Here is a 14,693-nt window from a genome sequence, read left to right as displayed (position 1 = left end):
TATTACGCAAAACAAAAATTTATTGCTTCATCCCCTTCAGAGAAACAGGTGGCCATTCCAGCTTAATATTAAGCTAGAAAGGCCAACATTCATATATCCGGAACGAAAGTAGATAGAGAGTTGCTTCCGGTGGCCTATTTTATTGCTAATTAATTGCTAATTTATTACGCAAAACAAAAATTTATTGCTTCATCCCCTTCAGAGAAACAGGTGGCCATTCCAGCTTAATATTAAGCTAGAAAGGCCAACATTCATATATCCGGAACGAAAGTAAATAGAGCGTTGCTTCCGGTGGCCTATTTTATTGCTAATTAATTGCTAATTTATTACGCAAAACAAAAATTTATTGCTTCATCTTCTTCAGAGAAACAGGTGGCCATTGCAGCTTAATATTAAGCTAGAATAGCCAACATTCATATTTCCGGAACGAAAGTAAATATAGGGTAGCTTCCGGCGGCATATTTTATTGCTAATTAATTGCTGAAAGATTGAGTTTACAAAAATTTACAAACTCACCCCCTTCAACCCCTACCGTTATCATCATTCCCTGGAATCCACAAAAAGTGAAAATAACCAGTTTAAAGATCTAAAACCAAGTACGTATTTTTTGCTCATTAATTACTACATGTCTAAGCCAAAAAATGAAGATGGGTTATACCAGTATTTACAAACTCACCCCCTCCAACCCCTACCGTTATCATCGTTCCACGGATTTCACAAAGCTTGAAAATAATCAGTTTAAAACTTAAAACCAAGTGGGTATTTTTTGTCTAATTAACGGCTGCAGGTCTACGCCAAAAACTAATTTTTTGCTTCATCCCCTAACGAGAAACAATGGCTACTGCGGTTTAATTCTTAAGCTACAATACCCAACACTCCTATTTCAGGAACGAAAGCAGATAGAGGGTTGTTTCCAGCGGCATATTTTATTGCTAATTATTTCTGAAAGATAAGGTATACAACAATTTGCAAACTCACCCCCTCCAACCCCCACCGTTGTCATCATTCCCCGGATTTCACAGAAAGTCAAAATTACTAGTTTAAAAACCTATGACCAAGTGGGTATTTTTTTCCTAAGCAACTGCTGCAGGTCTACGCCAAAAACGATTGTATTGCTTCATCCCCTAACGGGCAACAATGGCTACTGCGGTTGAATACTTAAACTACAACACTCAATTCTCCTGTTTCAGTAACGAAAGCAGATAGAGCGTCGCTTCCGGCGGCTTATTTTATTGCTAACTAATTGCCTATTTATTACGCAAATTACAAATTTATAGCTTCAACCCCTTCAGAGAAACAGGTGGCTATTCCAGCTTAATATTAAGCTAGAATAGCCAACATTCACATTTCCGGAACAAAAGTAGATAGAGGGAAGCAGGTATTTTTTGCTTATTAATTGCTACAGTTTTAAGCCAAAAATGAATGTTTTTCTTCATCCCCTAACGAGCCACAATGGCTACTACGGTTTAATACTTGAGGTTACAATACCCAACAGTCCTATTTCAGGAAAGAAAGCAGATAGAGGGTCGCTTCTGGCGGCATATTTTATTTTTAATTAATTGCTGAAAGGAGGAGTATACCAGAATTTGTAAACTCACCCTCTCCAACCCCTACCATTTTCATCGTTTCCCGGATTTCACAAAGAGTGAAAATATCCAGTTTAAAGACTTAAAACCAAGTGGGTATTTTTTATAATTAATTAACTTCTACGCAGGTCTACGCCAAAAACGAATTTTTTACTTCATCCCCTAACGAGCAACAATGGCTACTGCGGTTTAATACTTAAGTTACAATACCCAACACTCCTATTTCAGAAACGAAAGCAGATAGAGGGTCGCTTCCAGCGGCATATTTTATTTCTAGTTAATTGCTGAAATTTGTTGTATATAACAATTGACAAACTCACCCCCCAACCCCAATCGTTATCATTCCGCGGATTTCACAGAAAGTGAAAATTACCAGTTAAAAACCTAAGTAACTGCTGCAGGTCTACCCCAAAAACGATTTTTTTGATTCATCCCTGAAGGCCATCGCTGAAGGGCAACAATGGCTACTGCGGTTGAATACTTAAGCTACAACACTCAACCCTAGTATTTCAGGGGCGAAAGCTGATAGCTGGTCGCTTCTGGCGGCCTATTTTATTGCTATATTATCCAAAATTAAAATTTATTGCTTCAACCCCTTCAGAGAAACAGGTGACTATTTCAGCTTAATATTAAGCTAGAATAGCCAACATGCATATATCCGGAACGAAAGAAGATAGAGAGTTGCTTCCGGTGGCCTTTTTTGTTGCTAATTAATTGCTAATTTATTACGAAAAATAAAAATGTATTGCTTCAACCCCTTCAGAGAAATAGGTGGCTATTCCAGCTTAATAAACTGCGCGTCATAGAAAACGGGCACCCTAAAAAATGGTTGATTTCTCAGGTCGCGTATCTCCTAAACCTGTTGTCCTATTTAAGTGATTTTTTGAATATGTTATAGCCTTATTCTTTGTCAATATCCCTGTAATAATATTTTTGCTAAACAGGTAAATTTTCATTGTATACCGGGTGTACGAATCAAACTGTGTTTTTTTCTCAAAGTTCGCAACACCCTGTGGAATAACCTAGCATTTATAAAATACTGAAATTAAGACCCAACTATAGCCTTAGGTTTTCTTAACATTCTGTTTTTTGATTCATTCGCTTACGTTCGATAGTACAAAAGTTAGGTACTTTAAAAACTAGCCATGTTCTTTTTCAGTACAGGGTGTTTCTAAACAAGTGCAGGAAACTTTAAAGGGTAGTTCTGCATTAAAAAATAATGACAATTTGCTTTATAATTGTATGTCCGCAAATGCTTCTTTTCCGAGATACGGGATGTTGAATAATTTTTTACAAACTGACGATTTACTTTATTGCCCAAAAACCGGTTGAGATATGCAAATGAAATTTGGTAGGTTTTAACAGATAGTTATTGCAAATTTTTTGACATACAATTAAAAATTTTATATTCACCATTGGCGTGCATACAGATAATATGATCGATCATATTAACAGTATGCACGCCAATAGTGAATATGAAATTCTTAGTAGCAAGTCAAAAAATTCGCAATAACTATCTCTTAAAACCTACCAAATTTCATTTGCATATCTCAACCGGTTTTAGAGCAATAAAATAAATCGTCAGTTTGTAAAAAAAGTTCAACATCCTGTATCTCATAAAGGAAGCATTTGCGGACATAAGTTTATAAAGCAAACGGTCATTATTCTATCATGCAAAATTGCCCCTTAAAGTTTGTCGCACTTATTTACAAACAACCGATACTGATGAAGAACATGACTAGTTGTTAAAGTACATAACTTTTGTATTATCCAACACAAGCGAATGAATCAAAAAAGAGAATGTTAAGAAAACCTGAGGCTATAGTTAAGTTTTAATTTCAGTATTTTATAAATGCTAGGTTATTCCACAGGATGTTGCGAACTTTGAGAAAAAAACACAGTTTGATTTGTACACCTGGTATACAATGAAAATTTACATGTTTAGCAAAAATATTATTACATGGATATTGACAAAGAATAAGGTTATAACATATTCAAAAAATCACTTAAATCGGACAACAGGTTTTGGAGATACGCGACCTCAAAAATTACCCATTTTTTAGGGTGCCCGTTTTCTATGACGCGCAGTGTATTAAACTAGAATAGTCAACATTCAGATTTCCGGAACAAAAGTAGATAGAGGGTAAGTATGCAACGTCCTTAAAAAACGAATTTACTAAGAGAGTTGACCATAATTTTTGTACTTATGCGTGCTAATAATAAGCTGCGAAAGAATTTAAGCATAGGTTTCAAAAAATTAAAGCAAGTGTGGTTAATTTAATTTTAATTTATTTTATCTTTAATGTACATTAGTAATCTGGGCGCTATTTTTTTTATTTCTTTAACGAAAAATTATTTTTCTAGTAAATTATCGAAGCCCATCCAAGATGTGTTTCCTCTTGGATAGGTATAGGTTATGTAGTGACCACCTCGATTTTCATTAAAATCAGACAAACTCCTACACCAGTGTATCCGATAGCACCCATTAATACTAGCTGATGATCGTCGTCGTGGGGTATGTAAATTTTTGTGGAGTGTCTTTAATGGTATGGTTTTAATTTCTTCATGTTCATTATAGACTTGAAAAACCACAACATCCCCTGCAATGAATGTAAATTAATTCACTTTTGTTTTTTATAAAATACCTGTAGAGAATTTGGAATGAAATTGAGTACAAAAAAGACAAAAAGGGTGGTCATTAGCAAGCACCTAAACAGAAGTGTGAAGGTCAATGTCGACGAAACAGATCTGGAAGGAGTGAAGGAGTAACAAGAATAACGTACCTAGGAAGCAACCTTGATGAAACTTTGTACCACTCACTGGAAGTAAGAACACATCTGGAAAAGGAACGTACAATGTTTTACAAAATGCAAAAACTTCTATGCAACCTCCAGCTGGATATCTCATTGAGAACTAGAATACATAAGTGGTATGTTTTCTCCATCTTCCTCTATGGGGTTGAAGCCTGGACAATGACAGAAGTAACACAAAAAAAATCCAAGCATTCGAACTCTGGTGCTACCGTAAAATGCTCAGAATGTCCTACATGAGCCATACGACAAACGCGGAAGTCTTTCGGAGGATGAACAAGGAAACAGAGCTTATGATTATAATAAAAAAACGGAAAATATAATTTTTTTTTCATGGTAAGAAATCAAAAGTATGAACTGCTCCAACTTAACGAACATAATCGAAAGCAAAATTAATAGCAAATGGGGACCAGGAAGAAGACGCAACTCTTGGCTTAAAACCCTACGACAATGAACGAATATGAACAGGATGGCTGCAAATAAGATAAAATGGGAAAATGTAATGGTCAACGTCCTTAAGGATAAGGCACCGTAAGAAGAAGATAAAATATATGAATGATTCCACATAAATTCTCTAGATTTCTGTCACAGATTGTGGATTTTTTGAAATAGTCCATTCTTTCACGGTTTTTGCTCTAAATTTTCAAGAACCGTTTGGATTGACATGAAATTTGGCATGCGTATAGCTTACATTTCAAAGAAAAAAAGTGATATTGTGCCGATGTGGGCTTTTGCCATGGGGGTGACTTTCACCCCCTCTTGGGGGTAAAAAAGTATATGTCCAAAATAAGTCCGGAAATGGGTAAACTAACTAATTTTAAGTAACTTTTGTTCTATAGAGCTTTTTTGCCAAGTTAACAGTTTTCGAGTTATTTGCAAGTGAATATGTTCATTTTTCAACAAAATAACCACGTTTTTAAACAGTTTTTCGCAAATAACTCAAAAATAGAGACTGGAAAATATGCACTAAAAAATGTCTAAAATATGCATGCAATATGCATTTTAAAACAAGCTGAATATGCACAATTAACATGCAAATATGCATTTATATATGCACTTATTTTTATATGAATAATTTTATGGTTTACGTTAAATACATAAATAAATAAAAAATAATAAAAATAAATAAATAGGTTTGAATTTAAACCAAATTGTATTATTATTTCTTAATATATTTTTTTAACTTCAGGTTTTGTGACAAATAAAAGGGCAAAATATTTTATTTTGACCACAAGATAAATAAGAGTACAATAAAATAAATGTACATATTTTTATTGTTACAATATTGATTCATATTTTCTAAACTAATATTATAAAAAGAGTACAATAAAACAAATTTACATATTTTTATTGTTACAATAAATAATCATATATTGATTCATATTTTCTAAACTAATATTATGTCTTCTATCTGTTAATATTTGTTTATAGGCAGAAAAAGATCTCTCAACGTCACAATATGTAATTGGGGCATATTTAAACTTTGCTATTAGAGACGGATCCATATTAATATTTTCATCGAAGTTTCCAAAATTGATTATATTATTTATTGAACGCAATAAAGTGAAACCCTCATTTTTGTTTAAAACGTCATCAAGTTTATCTTTAATTTTTACTCCAATTTCCCCATTCAGATTTGTTATTTTCTGTTTAACCGAATCAACAATAGACATACTATTGTGAAGACATAAATTTTGAGCCTCTAATTTTGTAATTGAACTTTCAATGATATCGAAATTCGATTTTATATACAACAATTGATTTTTAATAGACTTTTCTTTAAAAATATTTTGACAGTTATCAATAGCGGTACAAGTCGGATCAAAACTTGAAATAACGCTTTTGATGTCGTCGTAGTGTTCAGATAAAAATATAGCACTTTTAAGCCAAGTTCCCCATCTGGTTAATACTGGTTCTGGTGGTAAAGGAATATCGGGAAGCATCTCCCTATATACCTGTACACGTAGTGGTGCTTTCAGAAATACTTTTTTTACATTATTTATTAAGGTGTTTACATTGGGAAATTCAATTCTAACTTTCTCTGCAACTCTGTTTAGGCCGTGCGCCAAACATGTACAGTGAATTAAATTAGGGAAAAAGATTTTAAGATTGGATGCAGCTTTCATCATATATGAGGCGGCATCACTAAGCATTAATAATATTTTTTCAAATGGTACTTGATCAGGTAAAAAAAAATTTGTTAGGGATTCGTTAACAAATCTAGCTATTGTAGCATAGTTTGTTTTTTCCAAACATTTTACACTAATTAAGTATGAGTTTTTAAAATCGCCAGAGTCGTTAAGAACTCCAACAATTAGATTCGCAATTTGTCGACCCTTTGTATCCGTTGTTTCGTCGACGGAAATCCAAAGATATTCGGCTTTTAACTGATTTTTAATACTCGTCATCACATCTTTGTAACATGCACTGACATATTTTTTCCGAAGAGTTGAAGAACTTGGTATTTGAGCTGGTTTATCTTTAATCTTGCAATAAGTTTTTAAAAAGTTTTGACACGATTTATGTTCTAACTTGTGCAGAGGGATATTGCAGTTCAAAAAAAAATGGCATAAATCCTTTGCAAAGGTTTCTTGCCCAACTGACGTATTCTGAATCTGCAAACTGTTCTGTAGAATCTGCTGGCGAGGTTTATTATCATTTTTTGATAGCTTAGTTTGGTGAAGTGAAGTTTTTATGTGTTGAACTACTTGGAATTTCTTTTGACATGGAATCTGGAATATAATGATAATGATGTTTTAGATGTTTTCGTAAATAGATACCTACATTAAAATGATCAAACTTTTTAAACCTCCCCCAATTTTTTTTTATTTCTCAAAGTGAAATTGAAATCGTCAAACAATAAAGTACAGTCAGTGTACCGTAGTATACAGGGTGGGCCACTCTCAACACCTCGCTCTGTATAAGCCAAACCGTTGCGAACTTTAAAAAACAGTTTTTGAAGAAATGGGACGGTTTGTCATTTTAGAATAGACAGACACATAGATGTGCAAAGAAGTTTGATAAGTTTAAAAATCTATTGAAGTGGAGAACTTACCTTTTTATCACAAATGGTGCAAAACATACTTTCACTGTCGTTAACTTTTAGATGATTGTTACTTCCAATCCAACTTCTGAGAAGACTTGATTTTTCCCTTGCTACTTTAGGCATTTTCACAATAATAATAAAATGATTTTTTTACACAGTATAGTCAATAACTTGCAATCACAAAAGTTGAATAATCGGCGATTGATTTAAGACTAACCATTCATAAAATAAAATAATCTATCCTACCCTTAAAATGCTTAAAATTTCGTTTTGGTTGGTTTTCCCAGAATAATTCATAGTTGGCCGACACCAGCAGAAAGTACAGGTAATATTTGTAATGTTATTCAAAATATAATCGGTATTTACTTAGGTAATTTGTAAATTCTGAGAAGTCTATAAATCTTAAATATCCGGATAATGATACCTGCAGCTATAAATAACGCCCATTATGTTTATGGGTACAACAACAAAGGAGCTTAACAGCAAAATATTTACTTTCACATTTTATTTTAATGGATGTTGATGTTACTAATATATACCTTATTTTTAAATGGGGTAGAGTAAATTCCCATCAAAATATGCATTTATATGCTCTTAAATCTCCAAATATGCAAGGCATATGCATTTATGAAAAACATGAGAAATATGCAGCATATATATGCATATGCATTTTGCATATAATCCAGTCTTTACTCAAAAAGTAAGTATTTTGTCGAAAAAGACGTTCTTAGCAAAAATATAGCCTATAAAAAAGTAAAGAAAAATGGTGTACGCGTTAGGTCTCTGGATCTCGTAGAACTAGAGTTATAGCCAATGAAAAATAGATTCATATTCACCAAATTTCAAATAGAATATTTCGACGTGAAATATCCAAAAAATTAAGCACTTTTTGGGGAAAGCCCATTATAACTTTTTTAAAGTGTTTAAAAATATATTTATTTCTGTTTTTACAAAAAGTCTCTAGCATTAAATTTAAACAAGTTACGCTCAAAATAAAGTTGGTCCCTTTTGTTTTTGCAAAAAAAATCGGGAAAACCAACCCCTAGTTAGCAACTTAAATGAAATTAATCGTTACCGCTCCACAAATTATTTTACTTATGTGGTGTTTATATGATCTGTAAGTTTCATCGATTCAAAGTGCTTATTTTTGAAAAAATTTGGTTTCAAAGTCAAATTTTTAAAAATTTAAATTTTGAAAAATATGCTTTTTTTCAAAATAACTTAAAAATTGTTAGAGATACCAAAACTCTCGAAAAACAAAAAAAGTCAGATTTGCTTTCTTGTATATCATGTATTTTTTTGTTTTTCTTTTAGACAAAAATTGATTAAGATTTAGTGTTTCTAAATTTGCATACATACGTGATCAGTGACTCGTTCAACCCCATTTAACTACAGCCATTTCAATAGTAAGGACTTTGAACCGATGAAACTTACAGATCATATAAACAATATACACGAGTCAAGAAACTTGTGAAGTCGTAACGATTAAGTTAATTTAAGATACTAATTAGGGGGTGATTTTCTCGATTTTTTTACCAAAACCAAAAGGGACTAACTTTATTTTGAGCCTAACTTGTTTAATTTTGATGCTAGAAATTTTTTTTATAAAACAAAAATGAAGCTTTTTTTTAAACACTTTAAATAAGTTGTAATGAGTTTTCCCCGAAATGTGCTTCATTTTTGGTTATCTCACGTTAAAATATTCTATTTGGAATTTGACGAATATGAACCTATTTTTCATTAGCTATAACTCTGCTTCTACTAGGTGTAGATACGTAATGTATACACCGTTTTTTTAAATTTTTTACAGGCTATATTTTTGTTAAGAATGTTTTTTCGATAAAATACTTACTATTTGAGTTATTTGCGAAAAACCGTCTAAAAGCGTGGTTATTTTGTTGAAAAAATGAACATATTCACTGCCAAATAACTCGAAAAGTATTGACTTAGTGAAAAAACTCTATAGAACAAAAGTTACTTAAAATTAGCCAGTTTATCCATTTCCTGACTTTCTTTGGACGAATATTTTTTCACCAGGTGAACACCACCCCCAGAGTAAAAGCACATATCGGCACAATATCACTTTTTTTCTTTGACTTGTTAGCTATGTGTATGCCAAATTTCATGTCAATCCAAGCGGTTCTTTAAAATTTAGAGGTTTTGCAATATTTTACCGTTAAAGAACGGACTAAAATTTATAGTCCAGGGTAATAAGGGTTTTCCCATGACACTCGAGCAGCCAGGGTACTGAAGCGTTTTTTCGACAGGTAATACCTATAAGAGCAAATTGTAACTATTTCCTGCGTAGGATCTGGCGGCCATTTTTATTTATAAACAGTTAAGTGTCAAAAATGGCATTTTTCCTTTTTTTAAAATCAATGAAAAACAGTGAAACTTATGGTTTTTTTTGTACAAATATCTTTGAGATTATGGAAAAAGCTTTAAAATGACGTATTACAAAGTTTGATATACAGTGGAACCTCGATAACTCGGATTAATCGGGACCACGGCCGATCCGGGTTATCGAAAATCCGGGTTAGCCGGAGAATATGGTAAAAATTAATAAAATACGGTATCCTTACAGATAAACTCCGTTATAATTGAAATACGCCTATACTATACTTAATTTACAATCAAGATGCAGTAGAAATAAACAAAACCAAGACACGTTAAATGCTACTAGGAGCAGTCCCGAATTATAGTTTACAATGTATATACATTGTAAATCCCAAATCACGATTTCCAAAGTTTATACATTGTAAATTATAATTCGGGAGTGCTTCTAGTAGCATGTAACGTGTCTTGGTTTGTTTATTTCTACTGCATCTTGATTGTAAATGTATTGATACACATCTACTGCATCTTGATCTACTGCATCTTGATTGATACACACAATACGGTCACAATCGGAACGATGTTATTTTATTTAAGAACAGTGGAGACTAAGACCATTGTTTAAAAAAGAATTTTTTAAATAGTCTTTTAGTCTTTTTTAAACAATGCTAAGACAGTTTGAAATAAATAAAGGAATAACAGGTGCCTGTTGTTTCCGATAATCCGAGACAATGAACGTCGCTCTGCCGCCCTGTTCCATGAGTCATTTTTACTATCGTGTAGTTCAAATTACACAAATACCCATTATCTCTCAAATATATTACATCCATTTTTGTTGTTAAAATGTTTGTCTGATGAAAATCGGTCCGGGTTAGCCGGACTTCCGGGTTATCGGGAGCCGACTTATCGGGGTTCCACTGTACTCATTTATTGTTAATATAATTGCGAGAAAAGGTCGGAATTGTAAAAAAAATTAATTTCGCAATATCTATTGTAAAAATTAGTGTACAGCTTTGAAATTTTTGTCATATAAGGATTCTTTGGTGCTTAATATGTGATAAAAATTTCAAAGCGATTCATTCAATTGTTTAAATTCTATTCAAATTGTTTATCCCAGAGAGCATTTTTTTTGCAATAACATAAGTCAGAGAAACAAGACGTTAGAACCATTTCACAGGTGTCAAATGAAAAAGCATGAGCTATGTTTTCAACTTGGTTTAAAAATAGTGAATAAAAAATGCATTTATTAGTAATAAATATTTATGCAAAAGTATCGTAAATCTTTCCTTTTAAACTTTTTATTTTGTTATATAAGAAATTATATATATTTATTACAATTTTTTATCAATTATGATATAAATAACATTACTTGGTAGTAGTGCACTTAAAACAGGGTAAAAAAGTTAATTTTTTTTGGAAAAAGTTATCCAAAAAGTTTATAAGGAAAGATTTACGATACTTTTGCATAATTATTTATTACTAATAAATGCATTTTTATTCGCTTTTTTAAATCAAGTTGAAAATATAGCTCATGCTCTTTCATTTGACACCTCTGGAATGGTTCTAACGTCATGTTTTTCTGACTTATGTTATTGCAAAAAAAATGCTCTCTGGGATAAACAATTTGAATAAAATTTAAACAATTGAATGAATCGCTTTGAAATTTTTATCACATATTAAGCACCAAAGAACCCTCATTTAACAAAAATTTCACACTTGTACACTAATTTTTACAACAATTATTGCGAAAATAATTTTTTTTGCAATTCCGACTTTTTTTGCAATTATATTAACAGTAAATGAGTATATCAAACTTTGTAATATGTCATTTTAAAGCTTTTTCCATAATCTGAAAGATATTTGTACTAAAAAAATCATGTTTCACTGTTTTTCATTGATTTAAAAAAAAGGGAAAAATGCCATTTTTTGACAGTTAATTGTTTATAAATAAAAATGGCCGCCAGATCCTACGCAGGAAATAGTTACAATTTGTTCCTATAGGTATTACTTGTCGAAAAAACGCTTCAGTACCCTGGCTGCTGAAGTGTCACGAACGGGGTATATTTTTGTCTTATTACCCTGGCCTATTAGGGGCATGCTTCTGAAACCACTTTTTGTTCGTTCTCTAGGACCTGAAAGTCAAGCTTTTTTGGGAATTGAAATTGAAACTTATGTCGCAATCTGTCCGAATTATCTTTCCTATCCTTGTTTGCATTCATTAAATGCTATTTTGTAAATTGTTTGGTACAATATATCAACACTCTCGATGTAAACTTGCACGCTCAAGAAGATGGACTTAACATAATTTGTCTAAAGTCCAAAGTAACGATCCTATTACCTATTTTTGAAAAAGAGACAAGTGTATTTTAGCATGTTTTTAAAGCGAAGGAACATTCCTACTAGCTATTTTTGAACAAGTGTATTTTAGAATTTTTTGCGTTTTTCTGTACTCCGACTATAATTTCAACACAAAAAAAGATACAAGAAACATTTCCATATGGCATAAACAGAATTTACCTAAAACCGTAAGGAACTATCCTATAAGCTATTTTTTTAATGAGAGATTAGAGTATTTTAGCATGTTTTTTTTTTTTTTCATTTTTATGCATTTATTTGTAATCTGGCCATAATTACAACGATAAAAAGTAACAGGTAGGTAATATTTTCGATGTAAAATTTTACACTGAAAAACATGATACTAACAGAATTTAGCTAAAGCCTGAAGTGACTTTCCTATAACCAATTTTGGAAGGAGAGATTAGTGGATTTTAACATGTTTTTTAAGCTTAATTACTTTTTCTACAATCCGTTTTGATGCGCCATTTTGGTGGTGATTTAGTTTGAGATTTTTATCTGAATACAATATTAAGAACAGTAAGGGTATTCTCTTAAATTACTTTTAAGTATAAAAGTATTATTTTTAATCAATTCATCACGAGAACGGCACATGAAGATGGATTATAGAAAAAATCCACTAACATCTACTTTAAAAATAGCTTATATGAATGTTCCTACGAGCATTGTATTAATTATTCTATTAGTGTCATCTTCTTTATCCTGCAATATTAAATCCAAAATGTTACCTGATACTTTTTTTAGGGTTGATATTATGGACAGAGTGCAAATAAATACATAAAAATGAAAAATAATGCTAAACTACACTTGTCTCTAATCTATCCTTCCAAAATTGGTTATAGGAAAGTTCCTTCAGGCTTTAGCTAAATTCTGTTAGTATCACGTTTTTCAGTGTAAAATTTTACATCGAAAATGTTACCGACCTGTTACTTTTTTATCGTTGTAATTATGGCCAGATTACAAATAAATGCATAAAAATGAAAAAAAACATGCTAAAATACTCTAATCTCTCATTAAAAATAGCTTGTAGGATAGTTCCTTACGGTTTTAGGCAAATTCTGTTTATGCCATATGGAAATGTTTCTTGTATCTTTTTTTGTGTTGAAATTATAGTCGGAGTACAGAAAAAGGAAAAAAATTCTAAAATACGCTTGTTCAAAAATATAGCTAGTACGAATGTTCCTTCGCTTTAAAAACATGCTAAAATACACTTGTCTCTTTTTCAAAAATAGGTAATAGGAACGTTACTTTGGACTTCAGGCAAATTCTGTTAAGGCCATCTTCTTTAACGTGCAAGTTTACACCGACAGTGTTGATATATTGTACCAAACAATTTACAAAATAGCATTTAATGAATGCAAACAACGATAGGAAAGATAATTCGGACATATGACATAAGTTTCGATTTCAATTCCCAAAACAGCTTGACTTTCAGGTCCTAAAGAACGAACAAAGAGTGGTTTCAGAAGCATGCCCCTAAATTTCAAAAAATCCACAATCTGTGACAGAAATATAAGAAATTTATGTGGAATTACTCATATATTTTATCTTCTTACGGTGCCTTATCCTTAAGGACGTTGACCATTACATTTTCCCATTTAATCTTATTTGCAGCCATCCTGAATAGTTCTGTGGAGGTCATATTCGTCCATTGTCGTAGGTTTTTAAGCCAAGAGTTGCGTCTTCTTCCTGGTCCCTTTTTGCTATTGATTATTTTCGTTAAGTTGGAACAGTTCATACTTTTGATTTCTTACGATAAAAAAATTGTACTTTCCGTTTTTTTATTATAAGCATAAGCTCTGTTTCCTTGTTCACCCTCCGAAAGACTTCCGCATTTGTCGTATGGCTCATGTAGGACATTCTGGGCATTTTACGGTAGCACCAGAGTTCGAATGCTTGGATTTTTTTTGTGTTACTTATGTCATTGCTCAGGCTTCAACCTCATAGAGGAAGATGTAGAAAACATAGCACTTATGTATTCTAGTTCTCAATGAGATATCCAGCTGGAGGTTGCATAGAACTTTTTGCATTTTGTAAAACACTGTACGTTCCTTTTCCAGATGTGTTCTTACTTCCAGTGAGTGGTACAAGCTTTCATCAAGGTTGCTTTCAAGGTACGTTATTCTTGTTACTCCTCACTCCTTCCAGATCTTTGTTTTGTCACAGGGTGAAGGTCAATGTTTTGTCGACATTGACCTTCACACTTCTGTTTAGGTGCTTGCTAATGACCACCCTTTTTGTCTTTTTTTGTACTGAATTTCATTCCAAATTCTCTACAGGTATTTTATAAAAAACAAAAGTTAATTAATTTACATTCATTGCAGGGGATGTTGTGGTTTTTCAAGTCTATAATGAACATGAAGAAATTAAAACCATACCATTAAAGACACTCCATAAAAATTTAAACTTACCCCACGACGACGATCATCAGGTAGTATTAATGGGTGCTATCGGATACACTGGTGTAGGAGGAACCAGTTTGTCTGATTTTAATGAAAATCGAGGTGGTCACTATATAACCTATACCTATCGAAGAGGAAACACATCTTGGATGGGCTTCGA

The sequence above is a fragment of the Diabrotica virgifera genome, chromosome 1 (assembly GCF_917563875.1).
Source record: "Diabrotica virgifera virgifera chromosome 1, PGI_DIABVI_V3a".
Classification (NCBI taxonomy): Eukaryota; Metazoa; Arthropoda; class Insecta; order Coleoptera; family Chrysomelidae; genus Diabrotica; species Diabrotica virgifera.
The sequence above is the reverse complement of the archived record's forward strand: the minus strand, read 5'-3'. Positions refer to the sequence as shown.